Source organism: Nymphalis io, chromosome 2 (assembly GCF_905147045.1).
Source record: "Nymphalis io chromosome 2, ilAglIoxx1.1, whole genome shotgun sequence".
NCBI classification, from domain to species: Eukaryota; Metazoa; Arthropoda; class Insecta; order Lepidoptera; family Nymphalidae; genus Nymphalis; species Nymphalis io.
In genome coordinates, this window is record NC_065889.1 from 4785831 (window position 1) to 4811748 (window position 25918).

Below are 25918 nucleotides of genomic sequence, written 5' to 3' on the forward strand. Positions count from 1 at the left end.
TTTAACTTGCATGCTTGTAAAGTAGTGATTCACACAAATTATTAGCTCTTTTTTTCGTTTTCCAAGTATCTATAAGAAACAGCGTATGCTTTACTAAAATAGAATATGATTTTATTGTATGAAATCATTTATACAGCTTATCGCTAATAGAGATGTATAGAGTTCCATCCCATGGTATGGCAGATTACCAACATATCCATAAATTATAGTGATATAGCGCTTTAGCTAATGCAATGCTATAGATAATGCAAACTTGTGTGCAAATTCTAGTAAATACATTATCACAAATTATTATGCGCGGCTGGGAATTTGAATTACCCATTCAAGACTACATAAGGCGTGTGAGACGTAGCCAGAGTGACGTTAGAAAATGATATCATATGCAAAGCTATGAATACGATTTAACACATCTAGCATTAAAAACAAACTTTTTTATCAGCTAGTATATATTTTGCGGATGCGTAAAGATCTACTATGTTTTTAAAACCTTCGCCGCGTGCCCATTCCCAAAGAAGTGTCATTCATTACGTTTGATAAGTACCTAATAGGACTCGTAATTTCTTGATCTTTACTTTAGAGCTTAAAAGACCTCGGCCTATAAAAACAATTTTTTAACATTCAACTCCTCTTATAAAAATTTTCTTCCTCTTATTTAAAACATCACTATCTAGAGTGTAAGTTCTTAATTTTCGACAATATCGTGTAATTATCCCCTTTCTTCCTCTCTTTCTCTCTCTCGATGACTACATCTAGATTAGAATTGATATAAACTGCGATATGGAATTGATATAAAAGCAAATAATATTTTACTAAATAAGAATTTTTAAGTATCCGAAAAACTATTTGTAGTAGCATAAAAATAAAATAATATTTATTATCCATTTCATTATTAACCTTATTTATAAAACCGGAGATGAATTATAAAATTTTATCGACTTAAATATCTGTCAAAATTAATTTATTACTAAATGTTATGCGCGGTCTTTACACTGTTTTAATGCTTCAAACTTAAATTACATAAAAAATTTATATAATAAAATCAATAAACGTAATAATAAAAAGAATCGAAAATTAGAATGAGCTGTTATTTTTAATCACATTATTTTTAATCAAGTCACGTCATCTTCCGAAAAGGAAAACATTATTAGGAACAGCGTATATCAATAGAAAACCGGTAGTATGGCTGTGTACAGGCCCTTCTGGGTGAATATCAAACACTCATTATTTATTCTACTGCCATACACTAATACTTTGTATTACTCTGCTGCGTTGTGCAAATAAGTGTCACAGCGTAATTACAGATACTTTGAATATATCACTTTGTTACCATGGTTGCCAGCGCATTGACGATGTCTGGAGTGGTTTTTACTTCGCGCAGCATCAATATCTTTTGGCGAAGTTGACCACTTACCACCTGCAGTGTTTGGTAACGACCTTTCTAAAATAAATTAAATAAAATACTCTTAATATCCGGTAGTTCAAAGTGGTGAGGTGTAATGGAATAATCTATTATTCCCTTAAATAGGGTACATATGTAAATCCATGCAATCCTGTAAAAATGAGATAACAATAGACATATTACGCTCACATAAATAAATTTGTTTTATTTTATATCATATTTTTATTATGATGAAATGTTTCAGTTTTAATTCGTATTTTTACAGAGGAATTTTCGACATGTTTTAAGGAGACTACCGTTCACATCATCATGAAGCAGACACGTGGTACAGAGTATTGTCAGAAACGTGACATATAATAATTAATACAGTCAAACTAAATTGGAGATTATTTGCGTTTGTAGTAGTAAACGGTCAGCAGATAAATACATAAACACTTTTGCTCAGAAGTGAGTACTGAATATTATTATATTTAAACGTAATTATTTATCATGAATTTCTTCAACTTCAGATATCTCATAGTCATTCTCATCCTCGCTTTTATCCGATAAATTGTTTATGTTAATGATAATTCGTATTATGAAATTTCTTTCCTCTTCAATAGAATGCAGACAAACAATTCTACATATCTCTACGGTTATGTCGTTAAATTTCTGAACTAATGTCATTATAGCATCCATTTTTGACATGAGTTTTCAGTATAATAATAATATTCTGGGGCATTATTTACACACGGCCATCTGATCCCAAACTAAGCAGAGCTTGTACTATGGAAACCAGACAACAGATATTTTTTTTTATAGAATAGGAAGGCGGACGAACATATGGGCCACCTGATGGGAAGTGGTCACCAAACGCCCTTAGACATTGGCATTGTAAGAAATGTCTACCATCGCTTATACAGCCAATGCGCCACCAACCTTAGGAACTAAGATTTTATGCCTTGTGCCTGTAATTACACTGGCTCACTCACCCTTCAAACCGGAACACAACAATTACAAGTACTGCTGTTTTGCGGTAGAATATCTGATGAGTGGGTGGTACCTACCCAGACGAGCTTGCACAAAGCTCTACCACCAGTAAATATACTACATATAGTACTTTTCTTTTATAAATATATACTTATATAGATGATTACATCCAGACTCAGGACAAACAGACATGTTCATACACACTAATGTCTGTCCTGACTGGAAATTGAACCCACAACCTTCGGCGTGAAAGGCAAGTATATACCAACCACGCCAACCGTCCCGTCTCGTACTGTCTTTTTATTTTCTATGCGATTTAATTCAGGGCGGTTAAATTTAAATTAACAATTTTTATGTAAAATAAAAACAATATATGATTTCAATCAAACAATGTACTCATAACATTAATAAGTAAATAATAATTTAAACAAAATGACATGACACTTTAAACGCTACTCATACGAGAGGTAGCTAGCGCAAACTGATATTTTTCTGTTTTAGTCACTGTGCATTACACTACTACAAACGCAAAAACTTCTCAAAGCTGATTTACTTGTAATGATTTGCTGCAAGAGTATTTATGTATGTATTTTAAGACTTATCTTGAATGTTATTTAAACTCATTAAATGTTATATTACTACAACGAACTGTGCTTTTATGACAAATAATCCCTCATGTACTTCATTATTACTGATAATTGTTTAGGGAATGTAAAATTGTATAGGATAGCTTTATACCTACAACGTTACACTTCGGTCGTAAACAGTAATTATAGTTATAATAAATTTGTAACAAGGCCGTACCTTTGAATAAAATCTTTTTTGATTTATTTTTTTCGAAAATTACCTGTTCTTTTAATTAATATTTAACTTCTGTGCTTTGTCTTGAAATATAAAAGGTAAGCATTAAGGGCTGTACAATGTACTGTTAACATCTACTATTCTTTTTTTAAAATAAAACAAAACATACACATCACTGAGTATATTTATTTAATCACATTATATCATTATACATTAACACAGTAAATATTACATTAATACAAAAATCGTACCTTTGATTTTGCTACCGATCCACCAGACGAACTGAGAGACAAATCAATTTACACGTCCCTTTTAAGTCCTTACTAATTAATTATTAATTATAATCTTAAGTAGGGCTTAAGATTATAATTTATTTGACTTAATTTATTTACTCGTCTTGTTGATTTTCTTACATTTTAATAATAAGTCAAATCAAAACCATATTTATGTACAATATACCATTCTTAAAATTACATAGTACTATTATCTATATTAATATTATAAATTCGACAGTAACTCTGTCTGTGTGTTACGCTTTCACTGCTAAACCAGTAGCAAGCTTGGACCCCAAGGAAGTCATAGGTTTTTTCTTATACCAAACACCTGTCTTCTTCTCCTAACACGCGAAAGAAGCGTCGCGTGAAAACCACTATATACACCGATGGACGTGCACAACACCCTTCCCCTCTTTAATATATAGGAAAAATATTAACAGTGAGGCAGCTTTTTTAAAGTAGACATTTGGTCGACATTGATTTATTGATAAAAAATGATGCCGTACAGTGTATTTTCAAAATGAAATCATAATTAAAAATGGTGTCTCTTATACATAATTCATTATTTGTAGTGCAGTGTATTGCACAAAAAAATATTTGGCAGAATATTAGGGCCGGCCACTTGCCCGAACACTTTCATGGGAATATTTCTGCTGGCGGCATAGTTACTAGCCACCATAGTGGTCACGGAACACTACACGAAAGCGTAGCATCGCTTGACATAAAATTATGATGCAGATTGGAATAAAGCGCGTTTGTGAATTTTCTTAGAATACGCTTGTCTAGACGATTCACTCTCGCCTCATTAACGTTGTTACGAGGCCAAATACAAAATGTTTACAGAAGCTGTTTGTCCAACTTTAGTATAAACGTAATTAAATTTCTACTTTTATAGCGACACTTATCTACACTATACAGTATACTATCTTGTTCTTACACTATATATATTTATTGTGAAAGTCGGCAAACGAGCAGTAGGTAAACCTAATGGTAAGTGGTCACCGTGCTAACGCGTTGCTGGACTATATTATTTACATACGTATATGTGGCGAAGCCCAGTTTGATTATAAAATACGATCCTGGTTCGAACCCGCAGTCGCATCGATTTTTTCTAAAAATGTTTGAATGCATTTTTTCTGTAGTTTAAAACTGACTTGAATTATCCAACATACACATAATGTACCTTTGTCAGTTTCATATATAGTTTCATATTATATATCATATATAGTTTCATTTCAATAGATCAACCTGCAAATGAGGATTGAAATGCAGTATAGTGATAGTTTTATACTTTGAGTCATATTGGGTTTGAGTTATTTAATTACTTGTGGCATCGTAGTTAATAATTTAAAAAACTAAACGAAAGAAAACGCATTCCGAAAAGTCAGAAAAAATATTATTCGACTATTCTTTTATTTATTCATTAGACAACATATATTCTAATTTTAATGTACACAAAACAAATATGTATGTTCAGAATTTTTAGTGTTTAAACTTATACATTCATTTAAATTATTTTGAGTTTTTTTAATAGAATAGGAAGGCGGACGAGCATATGGGCTACCTGATGGTAAGTGGTTACCAACACCCATAGACATTGGCATTGTAAGAAATGTTAACCATCGCTTACATCACCAATGCGTCTCTTGTGCCTGTAATTACACTGGATCACTCACCCTTCAAACCGGAACACAACAATACCAAATACTGCTGTTTTGTGGTAGAATATCAGACGAGCTTGCATAAAGCTCTACCACCAGTAAAAAAGTACCAGTAACACCAGTATTTATGCGAGAAAGTGTGTGAAGTGCCACTGTACATATACTTTACTTTAAGGTCTTATGTAATTATAACTGTATAAAATAATCTCAAGTTACAGGGTCATATTATGGAACTGGAAAGATTTAATACCTATTTATAAACTATTAATGTTCCTACTGTATTTTATATTTTATAAAAGTGTGCAGTGTAAAGTTATATTGTGAAATAAATTTATATGTTTTTGAATTGTGTGGCTCGTATTGTTGACTCTATGCCATTTATGTGGGTTAATTTTATTACAGTTTGTAATTCCAATTTAATTATTAATATAAATATTTTTTGGGCTTGGAAATGAAACTGTTTCGCTCAAAATCCGCCGTTTGATTTTGCCGACTTCCACCCAATGACTTAAGTTATATAAATAAATAAAAATAAAAACAATCCAACTATCCGTCAAGTTAAACGAACGTTTGAGAAACTTAAAAATTATACCAAATTATTAAGGCAATACAAAGCAGTGAGCAAGAGCTAGTTATAGTTATATTTTTGAAATGCACTGATCCTATTATTTGATGAAATGTGGTGGAATAAGATCCAAACCTACCCCTAAAAGGGCGAGGAGGCCTGAGCCAGCCTTGGAACATTCACAGGCTGTTATTTTATTTTTTACTTTATTTAATGAACAGGGCACAATTCAAATGCAACAGCCAGCGGACGATCTAACGATATTTAGTTATGTAAAGTTCGTTTTAATAGTATTGAATTAAAGAACTTAACAATGATTGTTAACATTGTAAAAAATATACAAGAAAATCGTTGTTTAATGGTATGTAATCACAATTAAATATAGCGGAACCATTTAACCATAATGATTAACCAACTCACGATATGGTAATATAAGAATACAAATAAAAATAAACGATAATCTTGTTAGCATTTTGAAAAAAATGACCTTGAAATTTAAGAGGGGAAACAAAGTTTTTAAAAAATGATACGTTGAATTTAAAAATCGCAGGCCCTTATTATTATTTTTTTCTTTTTGTAGTCTATTTTTATGCTATTTAAATGTTATCGAATTATTTCCGCTTTTATTATGCAGGTATATTCAATAATATTCAACGCACCGCTTTTTCATATTATTCCCTTTTTGCTATTTATATTTTACTAGCTAGATATCACGATTTTTTCTAATTCTTTGCTGGAGTTTAAAGTAGATATTTTTACAAAAGAAAAACAATCGTTTACCATATCAATCATTTGAATCAAATTAATTATTATTATACATTAACGACTGGAATAGTCTCTGGCTAACGATAGACAAGTATAAATAGATAAAAATAGGGACGTTATAATTTTGTAATGACAGTTACACATATCCTAGCTCATGATATTATTACATGAACGCCTAACGCGGTGACTAAGAAATAACTAAAATCTTTATTCACTTGTTTACGTGATAGGAACGTAATGCTTATTTGGTTGACTGCCTCGTTGGTCTACTGGCTAAATATAAGGCCGCAGACCCCGAGGTCCTGGGTTTAAAAGCCAGGTCGAGCCGATAAAAAGTTATTATATTTTCTGTTGAAAATTCTCAGTAGCAGCCCGGAGTTTGCAAGCTGGAAATGTGTACACTCCCGTGCCTCGGAAAGCCGTTGGTCCTGCGCCTGAACTCTTTCCGGTCGTGTCGGATTGCCATCCCATCGGATTATGAGAGTTAGGGAATAGAGAGTGCACATGTGTATTCGCACACACTTGTGCACTATATATATCCTGTGCTGTTGGCTAATCTCTCTTTTTTTTATTTTAATGCTTATTTATTTATGACTTCACAAATATTTTATTAGTATTTTTTAGATAAATATATATTTAATTATATATAAATAAATCTTATAAATATTATTAATTTATTAATCGGTTCACAATTAGTGAAGATAAAGAGTAATCTCTAAAACTCTATGATTTCTACTTTTACGGGTGAAGTTTTATATTTAAATTAAAATTGAGTCACATTCGATATATCATCTATCTATTAAAAAAATAATTATCAAAATCGATTACGGCGAAGGTGTCGTGAAACAGAAAAACAAGCGCCCGAATTGTAACCATCTTCATTTTGAAGGTTAGAAACAAGATAATAATTTTAATAAATTATATATCTCGATATACACATACGGTTATTAAGAATAATTATTTTTCATCCATAAAGTCGTAAATTGCGTGTATTAGGAAATGTACAATTGTACATACACCCTTTGGTAAGTGCGTTTAAGGTACTGTCTGGTGTAGTGAAAGCTATACTTTAAATCATTAATGTTAAAAATCACAACCTTGAAATTTAAAAGGGTAAATAAAAAGAGATATTCAATTTAAATATCATAGCTCTAGAACCTTTCATTGGACAACTTGTATATAAATCTTTAATCTACGCACAGAACTTTGGTAACTTAGTTACATTTTTACTATATTATTCATCATACTTGTATATTAGAAATAAGCTGAGTCATTATTTGTATAAATAATGAACTTGTAAATGGTAATATATATTTTTCAAATTGTACCCTTGCATAATTGCGTAATTTAGACGGACCAGTCGGCGTGGTTGGTAGATACTTGCCTTTCACGCCGAAGGTTGTGGGTTCGATTCCCACCCAGGACAGACATTTGTGTGCATGAACTTTTCTGTTTGTCCTGAGTCTGGGTGTAAATATCTATATAAGTATGTATTTACAAAAGAAAAGTAGTATATGTAGTATATCAGTTGTCTGGTTTCCATAGTACAAGCTCTGCTTAGTAATCAGATGGCCGTATGTGGATAATGTCCCAGGATATTATTGCGTTAATATATTTATATATAGGTATACCTACTTTTCACAGATCATTAGGATATGTTATTACATCATACATACATATAAGTAATATTGGCTTCAACAAGTGTTTGAGAAAAAAATAGTCATTTTAATTATTCGCGCTAAACGAAACTATAAATCTGTTTATAAATTTTTTAACCATCTGTCTAGAATTAGAAATTATAATAATAGAAGCTCGTCATTACAATTGATATAAATCGTCATTATAAAAAAATACAAATAATATATAACCTAGTCTAGTGCCTTGAGTAACTCCAGACATTGGAAAAAAGTGCGCTAGAATAATATTCTGTCCGAAATTCTCATAACTAACGATATATTCTCCTTTAAATTTTTTTGTCCTTTGGTTTTAATTAATTTAATTTCCTAAATGTCTTGGAGATTTTATTTCATCCAGTATTAATTTTGGCTTTAACAAGTTTAAGCTTTACATATTTCGCTATCTTTAGGCATCGAGGCCTATGATTAAGGCCTTTCATCTCAGTTTTTTTTTTGTGGTCTTTTACGTAAGAACAAAAAACTAAGAATATTATTTTTTGTAATTATATAATAATTATTTAGTAATTATCGCCATTAATTAGTTCAATGCACCTACATCTAAGGCGCTTGAACTGAAGTTTATTTAAGCGACTACAGCTATTTTAATAAAAAAATTTGGATTTTATTTTTTCTCTCGGTCGTTTTTGAAACATAAATGCCTTACCATGGTATGGTATTGGTACAATATGATAACCATATTGCGATACCGATACATTCTGATAAATTAGATCAAAGTCATATTGTGTCTGCCATAATCTTATCTAAACTACCACCACAGGGGTTTGTATAGCTTACATTATACTGTTATTATACCTATATATATATAGCATAATGATATAAAACCTTTTTAGTTTTTTTTGACATCCTTTAGTAATGTGAGTTTAATATATAATATAATTTAAAGATAAAAATTTACGCAAACTTGAGAGTATTAATTGTTTAAAGTTATGCATGTTGACATGTGATGATGTGATTTTATAATTATTATGACAATCTAAATATTATAGGTCCTTACACTTTGATCTGAAATATCTCCTCTTTGGTTAATAATTCTAAATTCAAATTTATAAATTCATTTAGCTGTTACATTTGAGTTTTGAAAACAGTCATTTATTTGGTTTTTCCTCATTATTATTTTTTTTGACAATGGAAATTATGAAATATCGGTATATTTACGAGTACGAATTCTACCGTGGCACCAGTGCTGCAGAAACAGCACGAAGGATTAATGATGTGTACGGCGCTGGTGTCTCAAAAGAAAGTACGATACTTTTTTGGTTTCAACGTTTTCGTTCTGGAAATTTCGACCTTCAGAACCAACCCCGTGGACAACCGGAGACCAAAGTGGAAAATGAAGAATTAAAGGCTATTGTGGAAGCGGATCCATCACAAAGCACTTCACAGATAGCTGCAGGCTTCGGGGTAAGTGATAAAGCTGTATTAATCGACTTGAAGCAAATCGGGAAAGTACTGCAAACCATGAATGAAGAACTAGCTGCTAAACAACCGAGATTGTTCAATCGCTCTAGGCCACTGCTGCTTCACGACAATGCAAGAGCACACGCTGCGCAACAAACAACCACTAAGTTAGATGAGCTTCAACTGGAATGTCTGCGACATCCACCGTACTCCCCGGACCTTGCTCCAACGGAGTACAATTTTTTCCGGAATTTGGACAACTTCTTACAAGAAAAAAAATTCAACTCCGGTGCGGCAGTCCAAACCGCCTTCAAAGAATTTATTGATTCTCGCCCCCATGGTTTTTTTAGTAAAGGGATCAATGAACTACCTATGAGATGAAAAAGTGCATAGATAATAACGGTGCATACTTTGATTAATTATTTTTATTTTTTACAAAAAAAAAAAATGATTTTATATTCCTCCCGTACAAAACGCCAATATCATATGTTAGATTTATTAAAAGATTTATATGAAAATAAGTAGTGAGATAACTACACAAACATAATATTTAATTGATATACTTTTATTTATACTTTATTCTAATTTATATACAACACGCTTCTGCGTAATTTAAGCTTTAAAGTTTATATTGACAAGATTTAATTTTTATTTTTAATTTAAATTTATCCGGTATGTGTGGGCAACAGAAAGTTAAATAAACACCCATTAAATAAGAACTTGATTTTTTTTATAAAAAAAATTACTTTGTTTTTAATAGGAAAAGTTAAAGTAATTTATTGGTTTTATAAAAACAAACATGTTTTTTTCTTATTTTATATTGTTAATAAAAAAATCATGATTCGATTTTAAATGATTTATAAGTTCGCTCTACGTTTATTTCTTTAAAACAGTTTTAATATCTACCGCTTTTATTATCTATGAAGGAGATTACAATTCCGGGTCTTGGAAACAGCTAGTTATTAATATTAATAAATACTTGCTTCATTTAATAGACTGAGTAAGAGTAAGTTAAAATCTACAAATAGAGTAATCACAGATTGAACCAGTACCCGACGTCTGGTCAGGAAATTGTGCAATTCGTCTTCTATTACACACATTACGAAACTTCTGCCAACAAACTGCTCCCGGAAGTCTGATAGCGACCTACGTTCAGTGACATGCAAATATAGTCACAAATGGTACATTGTTTATTGATTTCGATTCGCCTTATTATAAAAGGGACGTTCAGGATGACGAAATCTACCAGAAGCTTAATTGTTGTTATAAAATGAACATGTAATGTATGATTAAATGAAATATAATATAATAATCTGTAGCTTTACAATATATATCTAACCAAAAGTTTCTAAAATGTATCTATTATTAAAAAGGCCAAAAAATTGCGAAATAATTGTATAACAACTAAGAATTAACTCAGAAGAACAAACAACATTTATCTTCCATCTGTAACGAGAGCTTTACAAACCTATCGACAAATAAATCATCTAATGTATTAGCAGTTATCGGTTTTACTTTCATTCACTCAACGTAATATATTAGACTCTGGCTATAAGGCAACAAAGTATAATTCAGTCCTTTCGAAGAAGTAAGCCAGACGTGTGTTTGTTGCTAATATTAGATGGGACAAAAAACGGCGTCGGGTTGTGGCCCTTCTTTCTCGGCCCTCGTCCCGGAGCGCGCCGCGTGCTTCCTACCCGATCACACAAGTACGTATAGCTTTGCCAACAGACCCAACAGTTCACCGCGCGCCGCCACCCGGTGCGCCTGTGTTTGATAATACGGACACTTGCGATCTCGCAACCAACACAAGTGCATAACATCGCTATTAAAGCGTTATTTTCGGAGAGTGGCACTATTTTTAACGTGCAACACGATAGTGTGCATCCTGGCTCGTTATTTTTGCAAATGTGGGTTTGGATCATCCGAAGAGGGAAAAATAAACATAGCACTCCGGTAAGTTATCCGTTGGTTGTGTTTTATGTTATTATCATTCCTCATTCCTATCGTTTATGCTACATTCATCGTATACTTGGATGCTGCAAGTGCTTTGGTAAAAAAAATGTGCAATTTTTCAACACGTTATGCTAATGAGACTCGATAATAGTTTCACGAAACGCGCTAACAATCCAGCGAAAGCGAAATTTCTGAATATCGGTAGCCAGATTCCATTCATATCTTATGACTAAAATATATAATCAAGTTTTTACATATGAAGTTAAAATAGTAATTCAAACAAAATGCTTGTGCTATATACTACCTACGGATGTAACTCGTTAATATGTAAGTCTGTCTAACTTAGCCAATATTATAACAATGTACAATGAGAAGATTCAACGGAATCAAATAAGACATCCTTATTCTTATTTAAAAATAGATATGCGTCTCTGTCTCGTCTATTCACAAAACTAATGCGCTGGATTTGACAACAATATTGTAAAAGACGTTGGTTATTAATACTTTGTTAGTATCAACTTTATCGGGTATTCTTTATATGTTCTTATTGAAATATTTGAAATTTGAAATTATAATTGAGTGTTTTAGGAACACAACCAAAAATAGTAAAACATATAATATGTGTAATATATGTATGGTACAAAAATACGTATTATTTAGTCGTATAAAAAGTGGCTAAAAGCCGAAGTACTGACATGCACTAGCATTTATTAGGTATTAAGTACTGTATTAAGGCCATTTAGATTTAAATATGAGTAAAAAACTATTAACCATTTTAAATTGCTGGTTAAATTTCGTTATGCAGATGATATTTTAGATTGATGAAACACCGCAGCAATCTTTGTGAGACATCTAAAAGACCCATCCATAATGGTTGACCCAACACATTTGCTCCACAATGTTTGCGAAATCTTGTCATGTTATTATCTGGCTATACTAAATTTGAATCTTATTTAACTATAACCTTATATTTCATCACTTATTAATTAATCTTATTGTACTATATTGTATCATTCTTTTAAATCGCTCAAGATCAATCTAAAGACTCGGCAGTGAAAACGTTTTGTTTTGTCGATAAAATTTGAATGTTTACGACCGTGAGCGTTTGATGAGGCATTAGCAGCTAAAGTTTACGTAAAAAATGATATTATGAATTTTAACGAGACTGCGTTGCAACACTGTATAGCTGTGATCGTACGTATATATGTAGTTACGGACGAATCACGCCCCTCTGTCGCTGTTTCAAATCAATAGACCGGTACATACACACTACTTGGACCAGACGGACTCTAAATAAATGTAGCAAAGGTACATACGCAGTGACTAACAACAACTGGAAGGATTCCAAGCTAATTATATGTGCTAAATTAAACAATACAATGCAATTATAAACATTATACATATATCTGTTCTTTAAACACCTATCGTAAACCGAAACGCGTTAGTTTTGCTTTTCTTTAAATTGCGATTAAACAAAACGCTAATATTCATTATAATTAAGCTACCTGATTCAAAATATTGCAAGTCGCAAATATGTCAATTGATTAATTATTATTTTAAATTTAAAATAAAATGTTTTATGTGAACCGATAAACGAGAATGCATTTTATTTTGTTAAGTAAAATAAAGTTCGCGTAACGCTGGTCAATGAACCCCGTCCCTCAGACAAATTTACGAGTAAATAACGTTAACAGTGATATTGCAGCCGTTTCTAATGTCTTTGTTCTGTTGGTAATCATACAGTCATAATATTATAAAATCAAGAATTCCAGACTTACGATATAAATCTTTTTTTATATATATAATAAATAATATTCAATGTATGCAAATGAAATAAGTACGATCAACTAATTACATTCTTTTAAAATGATATACGATCTTCGAAATAAAATCATAATGGCTAATTTTTATGATGCAAAAAATACATTAGAACAATTACATACAATTCTTCAATAAAACGTATAGGTACTATATGAATACGGTATTATTATATAACATTTGTTTTTTCTTTATCTCACTCACATTAGCAAACTGAATAGCGATATTAAAAAAAGTTAGACCGAAAAACTCAATACGTCGCTTTCAGTGACTGGAATATTATGACATTGACGCTAAGAGTACCTATCAAGTCTACTTTTCTGAAAGTATGGTAGATGCTTAAAATTATATTGGACTTGTTATAAAAAATAAATGATTAGCAAGTAAATATTTTTTTCAAAATTTATAGACATTTTATATTATTAAATAACTTTAAAATGCTTCTATATAAAATTTTCAATTAAAAGCAAATTATTTTAAGTAATGTATAACTGGTCAATACTTGAACGAGGGTTTGTAGTGTTTAGATAACCGAACAATACCGACTGCATTCCACAACATCCAGTAAACCTAAGAATTAGCCATAAATTATTTTAAAACTTAAAGTGCGGCCACGTAGACGCGTGTGAACGTGTGACGCTTGACCAGAGTTAAAATTGTACTGAGGAAAAAACAGTTCAACTGAATATAATTCTACTTTGGTGTTAATCTTAGTTATATTTTATTCAATTTCAGTAAAATTTATTAGTTTTACAATTTGATTTTTAAATAGGTACACAGTTAATGCATCATTTTGTTGCTAAACGATTTACATTCAATTGAAATAGTAAGGTAAAGTTTCACGGTAAATAAACGATTCGTTTCATTCTTCAATATAAAATTTCAAGATCACTAACCACAGATAAAAAAACACTTCTTTTAATTAAACATTGTAATGTTACAAATTCAAGCGTCAATCTTCTGTCATTAACGATACGCTTGAAAAACTATAAATGTAAGCTTCGCACATTTCACAGTCAGTGGCAGAATATTTTTCGCTTCATTTATTCATTTCACGAATAAACAAACTTGGTTATTCTGAAATTGAAGGTCTAAGGAGTAATGTAAAATTTTAGATTACAAAGCATTACGCAACGCTAATTACTTAATGTTTTCAAACCCTTCCGTCTCGCCTGTAGTGGGATTTACTTGTACGTTTCTAAAAAAAGGTGAATGACCTATAATCGTGTAAGATTTAAGTACATTTCATACCATAAAATAATGTGTGAAATCGTTTAAATATAAAATAAAATAATGTGTGAAAAAAATTAAACGTTCACGTTTAATTTTTTTCAACCGTGCTGAAGCACGGTTTAAGTTATTTAGTACCTAACAATATATGTGCAAATAAATAAACTAAAGTACAAATTAATTCGATAGTTATTGTTATTCAATTGTTAAATTTGTCTATACACAAAGTTGATATTAATACAAGGAATATTTAGTAATTATTATTGTCTATAAAAAAATTATATTGCTATGTGCTAAAGTGTGAATACAAATCAAATTTCGAAATGATCGCCAAGCCAATTTGATGGAATAATTTAAACCCTTCTGGCTGCTCGTCAGAGAGTAGTAATTATCTTCGTAAAAGCATTACATACCCTTTTTATTGCATTTTCAAAGTGATAGTTAAGAATAACGGGACTGACAGGTCGGATTCCGAGTAGTCATACCAGTGGGCACTATTGACTCTGCGCTTGCACCAACAATTGAAGACAATAATAACAAGTACAATGCAATATTGAGTAGACTGTATGTACACATGTCAACATTCAAACATATCTCCCTCTTATTACATCGATAATAAAGTGTATAGTTCTATGAAGTCTTCTTTCCTTTTGTAATCCGAAGTATAAGGACTCGATTACAGGAAAACTGTTGCATTGTATTATTATTGACACTTCATATGAATTCAGTTTAATAACTGCGTTCGTTTCGATTGTTATACATTTGAAATAGAGGATGTTGATTATGTGATACGTATCCTAGAGAATGAATTCAACTCAATGGAAATTACAAATTTTATATGTGTTAAGCAATTCGAAACGAAATGCTTTTTTTATATTCAAATAACTTGAGTAGAGATATTTCTTTTCATTGACACACACGCAAAAGGTTTTCAGGTTTAAAATTAAGCTAATGATAGGATTATAATAAACTGCTAATATAACACGGGCAAGCATTTCTGAATTTTCATGTGCTTAATTTCAGTTTATAATTTATCTCGTGCTTTTCGGTGAAGGAAAACATCGTGAAGTAACCTGCATGTGTCTAATTTCATTGAATTTCTGCCACATGTGAATTCCACTAACCCGCATTGGAGCAGCGTGGTGGGTAAAGCCTTCTCCTCAAAAAGGGAGAGGACGCGTTAGCCCAGCAGTGGGACATTTACAGGCTGTTACTGTTACTAATAAACTACTATTTTAACTTTAATATAATTAGCATAAGTAATAATGACTCAATATGTAGCTATCGTAATGATAAAGTTCTAAAATATCAATAGGTATTGTACGTATATTTTAGAAATTTTATCATTATATCCTTAAAATCCACTATTTCTGAAAAATGTTTGTAGCGTAGTTGTGTAATTTGGTTGCGAGCCAAGTCAAGCATTTAAATCAAGTCCCGTTCGTTCCTGGACGAAGTAAAAGTGCTAATGTACTTCCTTAATAAGTATTAATTAAGTTAGTTTCATTGATTGAATTTGTATTTTAAACGTGGGAATAAGTCAAAGTGAACTAGCATGTTTATTGCTAAATAAACCATGATCACTTCAGGCATATGCAATAAGGAATTATATCGAACCATGCACATGCCATAACTTAATAAGCTTTACAAAGTAACAGAACCGGTTTATACTTTGTTGGAAGGTGAAATTGGAATGGCGTTTTGGGAGGAAAATTATATTGGCTTTCCAGGAAAAATGGCTGAAATCATGGTTTTAGACTATTTTTTTATATTTTTGATAATGCCCTTTTAATACGATCTTTGGTCATTTATATCGTGTCAGCAGATTTTAGTTATGATAGAGCTACCAACCCTAATTTTTTTCTTTCATGTGGGTGTTTGTATTTCTATTAAAGGGATACGTTTACGGGTGCACATCTCAAAAGAGACATTACATTTTTGATCCCATAGTCGGTGTAAGAAATGATTCATACCGTTCATACTACATGTCATTAAGCGGACCTCATCCTCACCATCAGATGACCTCTTTACCCGACTTCCTATTATAAATATAAATAAAATGATATTAATAAAATCAAAAATATGATTCAATAATGACCTCAAGTATTTTTAAATGTAAATTTTCATTCGATCTTGCTTTCTAAAAATTATAATATGAAATGAGATAGTATATTTGTCCGTTTGTATCACATGTTACGCAATTTATCAATTTACAGCCTCGTTTTAAAATATATGTATTAAAATGTATCCAGAGTATGGTCGTATCTTATTTGGATCATGTGCATAAATTTATACATTTTATCAACACCCACACACCGCAGATAAGTCAGATTGTGACTAGTTTCCTGTGGCTATTATTTTAATCATACAAAATATGCAATTATACATTTTAAGCAGAATATTATTGTAAGTGTATCAATAATATAAATTACAGGGAATAATTTCCAATATATTACACTACAATATTTACTTGTTAGTAGAGCTTTTTGCAAACCCGTCTGGGTAGCTACCAGTCAGATATTCTACCGCCAAACAGTACTTAGTATTATTTTATTCTGGCTTGAAGGGTAAGTGAACCAGAGTAATAACAGGTACAACAACTAGTCCCTCTATAAAACGAAAATTAAAATAGGATTCAATGAAACACCAATAGAGGCATATAGTTTAATCGTTATGGCTGTAGAAATATTCCTTAAATTAATTATTGTTATTCTTAGGTCTGTTTGGAATTTTCAACAATTTCGACTTAACATCTTAGTTCCCAAGTTTGGTGGCGTATTGGCTATGTAAGGAATTGTTAATTAAATTCTCCTAGAGCCAATGTCAAAGGATGATCACTTATCATCAGGTGGTCCAATTGCACGCATACAACCTATTATATATATGTGGTATAGATAATAAACAGTACATTTATTTCGAATATTGTACTGAATGTAGTCATTTTCGCCTGTAGTTTCTGACATTTCACGTCGCGTTTCGAGTCTTCTCATAGAATAGTTTATTTGCTTTATGCAGAGAGCCATAAACACACAATGGTATATCATTAAAAAGACAAGACAAATAATCTCTCATAAATAATAGCTTTATTATTCTAAATGATTGAACAATTTCTAGAAGGTTATTCAATTTGTTATTTATGCAAAGAAAAGTAGGTTGAATTCAAATTATTATCAAAATTCTTAATGCTATTACATAAGAGAGAGAATATTTCTTGTTGCAACGAATGATTTTTATTGATACTTAAATATAAATTGACTAAAAATATAAAGGAGAACGTTTAATTTTGTGAAGGTTTACGCGTTTACAATTACATTTTATTTATGGACCTATAAATATAATCTTTAATTAGTATATAAATACTATGTAAATACAAAAAAAAAAAATAATTAAAAGTTAATATAATAATTAAAATAATTATTATATTTTTTCTTGTTTAATGTAATAATGATGGAATAATCTTATGTGTAATATTTATGTATATTTTACTTAGACATTTAAACCATTTTACTTCTATTACAAACGTGAAAGTCTAGTATGTTTGTATGTTTGTCAGACGATAACGCAGCAGACGACATAACGGTTTTAAACTAAATTTAGCATAGAGGTACATTGTGTCACGGAACTGATTAAATTATTTTAACTTTGTATGCTTATTAAAAAAATACTAACATTAATTTACGCTTACCGAAGCAGGTAACCGTTTATTTAATCATAGAAATTATGTAACGGAAACATAAAATATACGGTAAGCTGATTATTTTAAAGATATGAGCCGCAAGTATCAGAAAAGTGAAAATTAATCGTTGAAAAGCTATGGACTCGATATCGACCCTATACAGCCGTGGGAATTCCCAGGGTTGGTTAAAAAGGAAAAAGGCGTGATTCATACATGCCATTATAAGCTTAGTTCAGAGCATGCGTCATTGAAAGCCGGGGATTGTGCGGAGCGCAGGTAGAATTCATCTCAGAACAGAGCTTATTGGAAATGGTGTCGGAACTCATATAAGGAATATAAACCAATAAGTTCTAATATATATAATAATACAAATATTAGAATTTGCAACTATAATTGCGATATATCTGCAAATGTAAAAGACATTTATAGAGTTTCTTTGTGTAAAGTTAATTGAGTTATAAAAGCAGCCGCTTAGTAAAAGATACGGTTTATAAAAGCTATTAGAATAAGATTCTTAACGAGCTGAAATAATCTGTATTAAGACGAGACGGGACGTAGTCTTGCGGGTTAAGTTAATCCAAGCATACAATTATTGAGACATAAAATAAATAAGTGGAAATTGTGTTACTTGATACTGGTTTATTGTTTTAATCTCATTATTACCGTACCTTAAACCTAAGTAAAACGATATTATTAAACAATTTCACAACGTAATTATAAGTCTCTGATTTTATTTTGATAATGATAAACAATCCATTTTGAATTATTTAAAATTTGTAGTGTCTGATGAATTTAGGTCTGCTTGGTTTATGTGAATATAATTGATTTCATATTTTTTCACCGTTTTTATTTGTTAATATAATACAAAAATGATAAGCTTAATAGTCAATAGCACATCAATCAATAGTGTGGCAAGCAGGCAATTGGTTTACAAATTGATATAATTGACAATGACAATCAATATGGCGAGTGAAACGATAGCCGTCTTCAAGGGCGTCGAAACGCAAGACCAATTTCAAAGCCTCATTGCTTCTATAAACAACGCTCATTATTTATTTATTACGTTAACCGCCTTTATCGTATTACGCTCTGCTGTCTTAAGCTTTTATTACTCGGACATGATAATTTCATAAAATTGCCTCGTTGTTAGCGCACCGATGCGAAAGCGTTGACAGGAATGGTTTTTACCGGTATAGGAAATGACAAGTTTTTATTGATGGACTTCGAATTGAATTATGAAGACGTTTCCTTTTTTCCTCATCGACTTGAGATAACTATTGATACTGGACTCTGATACAAAAAACTCACAAGCATCTAAGATTACATGACAGCATTTCCCCTCAAAATTTTTAGTGGTTTGTGTTAAAAATTGCTACCAAGCTATATTTAAACCGATTTCCTATTTCAATTTATAGTATAGTCAGATCTGTCTGTGCATTAAGCAAATAGTTGATGGTCGAATTCGTGATGGTTGAATTCGTTGGACGGACTTATCATTATTTCAATTTACCCTAAGTGAAAAAATTAAAGCAATATTTGGAGCGTGAATGGCTATAAATTTAATAGCTTTTTAACCTTTCCTTCTCCGTTGTAGGTCACTTGCCTATACAATTATCAATATAGGTAATAAAACAAGCAACTCAAAATAAGCTACACGGTCATAACTTCACAAAGGTCAAATTGTTGGTAGGTTATCGTTGTAACATTTGTCTTTTGCTGAAAAAGGAATATCATAAATCAACACGAAGTAGGCGAAATCATTTTGCCTAGAATTTATTAACCGAACAGATATTTTTAAGGCAATCACGTGTTATCATGCACGCACTTCTTATATTATTGTCACAACAAATCTCACCTTTTGTATATATATATGTGGGTATATAATCGTTGGGACTTTTAGTTATCGCATAACTTCTAAACGACTTGCCCAATTGAGGTCATATTCTTTAAATATATTTAGTTTATTGAGACGATCGTTAGTATTATGAGGTGGACATTTGGCGCTTTAGAAAGCATTTAACATATTATTTTTATATGGAACAATATCGCTCACAGTCACCAGTAATGATAGATTAGTGTCAAAAAAGAAAACATAAAATCTGGTTCCAACAGATGGCGCTGTGGTCGAGTTATTAATAAAGTCCATTATTCTTTTATTTTCTCGGACGAAACCGCGATGTGGCTTGCTAGTATTTTATTCTTCTATCTTAGGTCTGCGAGTATTATTTTCAATTCAGCGATGGGATTAAAAGGAAAAATTATTTTAACAAAACTCATTCTGTCCGTGTATTGAATCATCTACGAAAGCGGGACGTCTTGATTTCTCGATATTCATTGAGTGCATTTTACCGTTTTGTAAACGCCATAAATATTTACTACCGTCCACGCATACACATTAATGTAAAACATATGAGAAACTTTATATATTTAAAAGTGTTCGGTTCGTGTTAGCTTAAAAATCTAAGGTCACAGAACTCATAAACAATTTTGCGTCACACATTCCCGTCTTGTATAATCAATTGTGTAGTTCTCAATTTATTTGTTGGCCGAACATTTGATATGTTTAAACATAATTTTGCTGCGATATTATTGTTGGTAACGTTTGAACAGATTTTGCAGCAAATGTATTTCAATTGACACAGTTGCCCTCAAATTATTTATCATCAGCACATTGCATACGTTTTAATCAATGTTGTATTAAGTATCGTGTTTCTGTTTACGCAATTAAATTCATTTCAAACGAATGTATAAATAATAATGTTATGATTGATTAATGAAATTTAAAGGATAATCCTCATTTTACAGTAATAAATGTCCCAATGCTGGGAAAATATGTCCTCTCTTAAAAGGTTTGGAGCTTAATTGACCGCGCTGCTTGAATGAAAATTGTGGCTATGTTATAGGCTTGTTGACCTCCACTCTTAAACCCGAACAAAACAATACTAAGTACTGCTTCTTGGCGGTAAAATATGTGATGTGGATGTAGTACCTCCCCAGATCAGCTTGCACAAGCCCCACCACCTAGTAACTGTGCACATGCGTTTGTACATACATATCTCCTTTGTAAATGGCTGACCGAATGAGCGTAATCGGCCAGGACAACGTACATATCATGCCCTAATGTCAGCTAGCACATTAAACTTTTACGAGCATGATATTAATTACTAATTCAAATTTAGTGACACGCGACCTTCGATAAAGATCCACGTGTTCCACTGGCCCATCTACACTAGAAAAATACTCTAAAAGTTAGTTTTCATAACTAACAAAAATATCGCACTTAAATTGCATTTTTCCTTTTAATAAACTAAAACTTACATAATCATAACTATGTATGTGTATGAGTGTATGTATATGTATGTAAAAGCGAATTTTTTATTTGTTTGTTGTTATCATGAATTTTTGTATATTATACGTTGTTCGGGTTACATAAAATGATAGCCTAACAACCTCACGCTCCATACGTTGGCGAAGCCGCGGGCAAAAACTAGAAATTCCAATAGAATTCATCATTAATTTTTTTGCGTCCTGAGTATTCAGCGTCAATCGCACAAGTAAAGGTTATAATTTGCCAAATGTTATTATAATGTGTGCATTTCCTCACGCATAATAATTCGACCATTAAATACAAGTGTTGTCCATTACGAGGGTTCCGAGAATTTTAAGTTAACCACCGTGCAAATGACTCACTGTAATGAAGGTCGTCGGCCCGGGTCCGTTTTAAAGCGATACCGCGGCAAATTGATGCTTCTTACAGGAAGTGCCAAGAATCACAATAAGTTACAAAAAAAAAGTTGTACCAACATCACGATTTCAATTACAATACAGCTAAGTGTGTCTCACATTTTCTATTTAATATTGAATTAACTGTTTAAAAATATTTATGAATGTTAATTAGATTTATGACAATGGAATATTTGCGAGCGAAGCGAAAGGATCATTGTCTTCTCTATAGTAAAATTATTAGTCAATACTGTAGTAATACTTTGTATTCAACGTCACATTGAATCGTGTTAGAAATTTGTGCAAGCCCGTCTTGGTAGGTACCACCCACTCATCCGATGTTCTAACGCTAAATAGCAATACATAAGTGTTTTTATTCCGGTTTGAAGGGTGCGTGAGCCAGTGTAACTACAGGCAGAAAGGACAAAACAATTTCGTTCGCAAGATTGGTGGCGATGTAAGGAATGGTTAATATTTCTTACACTTAACAAAAGGTGACCCATTTGCCCGCCTACCATCCCCATTAAATATTATTATTACTTTTGTTAGAAACTTTAATTTTAATGTTTGGAAAAACAGTTTCGTGACATAGCAATTTCTTAGAATGTTTAAAATCTTGCGCTAGATCTTATTATCTCTAGATTCTGTTACTACAGAAACTCTAGATTAAAGACGTTCTCAGTTGTCATTGAAAGAAATAACAAACCACGAAATGTTGTCGCAATAACGCGTGGGCCACAATTACAATCCGCGACCTTTGTTAACTGGCACGCGGTCTCTGCTTGAAATCATTGTGGCATCCTAGATTTGAACAATATATGTTCTTGACATCCTCTCACTGACACTTTGCGGTTAGACAGTAGATTTCTTATTGCTGTTTAGGAAACTGTCTTTACTAGGTAGCTGTTTAGGTTCTGTTGATGCCCTCCTGATCGATTTCGGTAAAGGCAACTATTGTCAAAGAAGAAGTCATCTGCGAAAAAATATAATATTGCACAACCGGTGCATAAACACAGGTTCATAGTCTATTTCATTTTCATAATCCGATAGCCCGGCAATTCGATATAACCGGAGAGTTTCATTCAGTTGCCTTGTGAGGTTCAAGAATGCCGCCACCGCCACCTTCCAAGCCCCGGGCAACTATGAGAACTTATTGATAGGAAAACCCAATATATATTTTAATTGACATGACTCAAGGTTTAAACCCATTCGGGATCTGCAGCCTTATAAGTTAACCACAAGGTCAACAAGGTTGTGGCAACTGATAAGTTGTATTAATTGTCAAATACCCCTATTTGTTCATGAGAACGAATGGGCACTGTCAGTACGCTAATATGATAAAATAATATAACGCGCGCTGTTACAAAAATGTAAAAATCCCTATTTCGTTTTGCTCCTCAGTTTATACATAGAGCCCACGAACATATTATATTTTAGCATAATTCAATATAGTATTCGTTACGGATTTAATAGGGCTGCTTTGTCTCTTGCTCTCAAAGCAACAGTGATGTTTGGTAAAGTTCACAGTGATTGTTTTCACAATGCAAAAAAGATGGTACGGAGCCTGGGGCATTTGCGCCGTGTGCGAGTCAGTCTCAACACTGTTTAGCAATGTATTGCAAGCAGAATTGACTATTGGCTTGTAAACCGCTGCTGCAAGCTTTCTCTCTCGGACACAACTGATGATACTGTTAATAACATTGTTATTAAGAAGTATCGTTACTAGCACTCTTTGTTCCTGGTTTTAAATAAATAACAATAATTATATAAATTGAGTCTCATTCGTTCTTATAATTAAATTTTAACAATAAAATTTATAAATTTGACTCAAATTAAGGTATATATGACTATAATAATAATAAATTAAGGTGTATATATATATATATATATATATATATATATATATATATATATGTATATGTAGCATTTACCTTAAACTGCTATTTTGAATTAGAATAAGTAATTTATAAAGCCCGCATGTAATTAGCAATAAGCGATCGTTATAATTCGTTAACCACATAATCTCTCAAACCATAAATACATTAGTTAACTTCAAAGAGAACAATGTATTTTCAACTGAGTTTGCGGTGGAAATGGTAAAAGACGACCATTGTCGGGAATTAGTTTCGCAAAATTGTCTGTATTTCACAAATTAATGTCGGTTTTACATTTTACATATTACGTTTAGATATTTAATTTCTGTAGCTTAAATCTATTTTTTAGTCTCATGATTATCCAGTGTCATATGATTAAAAAGATTATTATTGCTTATTCTTATTACGCTTAACAAAACGCAGTTTTGCATACTTTTAACATAGTTTTACTGTTACATCGTTAAACGGCTTTAATCAGATATACCATGAGGTAAGAAGTAAAAAGTTGCAAGATTAGAACTCATTAAGTCAATTATTACAATGAATAGACAATGAATATGTCTTTTGTGTGAGCTACTTTTAATTACGCAACGATCAGATTGATACTGTAAGATTAAACGCGTTTTAGATTTTGCTTAATCAGCCGCCTCCTTACAAAATCGAACATCTGACGACACGTTGAGATTATGATCATTGTAATGAAATAGAATTGACGGAAGTCATAACAGATAATAGAATGTTTCGTTGTGATTGATAACTCACGACTGCATGATTGATTCCTTTCGTCCATGCCCACTTGTGTCTCAAGAGAGAAGATAGCATCATCATTCAGGTCTTTGAACTGAATTTGTAATACCACTTAATGTCCCCTAGCAGTATTAGGTTTAAACTTTTTAAACATATCAACGAGGCACGTCCTTAGCGAGACAATGAAGTTGCCCTTGCCAATGCTACTTGGATTACGTTTCATGACATTGTTTGTGTTCAATGATAGGTCTCATAATGCCATAATTAATAATCGCTTTTGCACTTCTTACAACAGTTGCTAATAAATGTTATAGTTACAATGAAATAGGTATCGGAAATGCTGATAGCATTCCAGCCACGCATTCATGATTTGTACAGTACCCACTTTTATTTGTATATATTAAATGAATTCTTATGTAAATAAATGTTAAATATCAAATCTTAATTGCATGCTGATGATTTCTTGTGAAATGTCAACGATTGAAATGAATGATAGGAATGATAAGGTCCGTTATGAAATATATAAAATATAAACATTTGTATACGCAATTTATAATATCTTAAGTGTTACCTAACTAAATACTTGGTGATTGGCATTAAAAAATTAAGCGGTTAGTCACTTTACCTTTTACCTTCAAGCAAAGTACGACGCTAGGTCGTCTGCAATCGTGACTTGTGGCTTCCACATAGATAGTGTTTGTTTACATTGCAAGTCATTGGTTTTTGAATTTTATTTTATTAAAATGCCGAAAATTTAAACAATTATAATGGAACTTAAATTCAGTAATGTTACAATTACTATTTTCTTGCTCACCGTATTATTAATTTTTATTTTCAAACTAAAATTGTATAACAAGCGACTAATATCTGGTATACTACTAAGGTTAGTAATAAAAAAGAATATGCTTATTAGCACGCACTTCACTTCGTTCATTTATTCCGCATGCAATAACGAGAAATACTTTTAAGACCTTTATATAATTTAATGTTACTTAGTATAGTATTTTTTTCAACATTTTACATTGATCATTTTGGTTTTATTATGTTAAAAATAAAATAAAGATTTAAGGCGCACACGTAAAAATTAACATAAAAAGAAGTAACGATAAAAAGTCAATTAAAAACTTACAAGAAATACAACAAAAAAACGACACGAGTACATATGACTTTAAAATGTTACGTATCATGCTTAAAGAAATAAAAATAAATTATGAACATACTAAAATAACGTACGATAATTAGTCGGGTAGTGAGACCAATGGAAACTATCTACAGCGAGATTGCGTATGCGCAGCGTGTATGGAGCTTCCTGTTAATGGAGCGGCCGCCAGTCTAGTCGCCGAGAACTATAACCAAATGAAGCA

General features: G+C 31.7%; 1 protein-coding gene across 1 annotated transcript in view; it reads left to right on the plus strand.

The window, feature by feature from the left end:
- Window positions 1-11140: 11140 nt before the first annotated feature.
- LOC126779528 (beta-1,4-glucuronyltransferase 1) overlaps window positions 11141-25918 on the plus strand; it is a 61327-nt gene continuing 46549 nt past the window's right edge. The window contains exon 1 of the mRNA XM_050503594.1: window positions 11141-11486. The gene's annotated coding sequence lies outside the window, so the exon portion shown is untranslated. The remainder of the gene's footprint in view (window positions 11487-25918) is intronic.